At 53.5% G+C, this 1,156-nt stretch overlaps 1 protein-coding gene across 1 annotated transcript in view; it reads left to right on the top strand.

Annotated features, from left to right (window-relative positions):
- Window positions 1-1,156, top strand: part of LOC113205099 (protein slit) — a 201,566-nt gene that overhangs the window by 162,558 nt on the left and 37,852 nt on the right. The window lies entirely within an intron of this gene.

Genomic DNA, 1,156 nt, shown 5'->3' with positions numbered 1-1,156 from the left:
TCTCTCTCTCTCTCTCTTTCTCTCTCTCTCTCACGCACGTGCGCAAGCGCGGATTAATAATTAAATTTTCTGCTCATATCGCTCCTATCAGATCCCCCCGCCGGGACGGGATGACCCAGCAGTCTGCAGTGTGGTTTACGCCCCAGCGACCGTATTGGTCTGACCCTTCCTCTCCCGAGCCAGTCGTCCGCCGACTATAGTCGGGGAGTGAGTGGAAACTGGAGCAAATCTACTGTTATATAAGTGAACAGATCAGAGCACCTGATTTTAAATGAATAGCTCAGATATAGAGACCATTTGCCTGAAATTTTGATATAGAAACTGTAATTTTTCTTTAAAAAATTTCAAAGATAGTTTGTGTTGGAAAACTGAGCACTACTTGGTTATCATTGAATCCCTAAACTCCAAAACTTGTTCTGAGTTGTTTTTTTTTTTGTTGTTTTCATCAATGAGGCCCAGACGAGACGAGTCCACAGGTGGTAGGGGCAAGCGAGGGCCGCAACGTTTGGTCTTCCCTGGTCTTCCCTTGGGTTTTTCGGGGGGACTTGTGCTACTTGGAACTCTTCACCTTTCATGTTTTCTTTTTTTGAGTTTTCGGTGAAACGCCGAGTCGTCGTAGGTGCAGCAGACCCCTCCTCGCCAGGTGGCGCAATCGTGTCGGGCGACGCGCCGGTTTGTGCGACGCACCGTGGCGTTCTGCTGCAGCTTGCTGTTGGTCCCGGGGACTAGGAGGGGGGGGGGGTTCAAAGTGAAGGGGGCTGTGGTCTGTACGGCACAACTTGTGCACTCGGGACTGTTTGCAGAGCTAAGACCCCAGCCCGCCTCGCCAGCTGAGGACCAAGTTTTGCGCACGCCGGGTACCCCCCACCCCTCCGGCGGGCTTTGGGCTGGGGGGGGGCAGTGTTTTCGCTGGGTGGCATTTGCCTTGCCCGAGCGAACGGTCGGGGCGACGGTCACCCGCCTCGGTTACTTGCTCGGCTCCCGGAAAGCCTCCAGGCGGCCCAGGTACCACAGGAGCTCCCAAAGCGTTTACTTTAATACACTGTACTTGTGTCTCCAGCTACAGTGGACTCTCGATAACTGTCGCCTCGATAACTGTCGCGTGCGAGAGAGATAGCTATAGAAAAATAGCGCGTTCCATGCGGACTGACTGCCG

The sequence above is a fragment of the Frankliniella occidentalis genome, unplaced genomic scaffold, assembly GCF_000697945.3.
Source record: "Frankliniella occidentalis isolate FOCC.00 unplaced genomic scaffold, Focc_3.1 Scaffold24, whole genome shotgun sequence".
Lineage (NCBI taxonomy): Eukaryota > Metazoa > Arthropoda > Insecta > Thysanoptera > Thripidae > Frankliniella > Frankliniella occidentalis.
The sequence above is the reverse complement of the archived record's forward strand: the minus strand, read 5'-3'. Positions and strand labels throughout refer to the sequence as shown.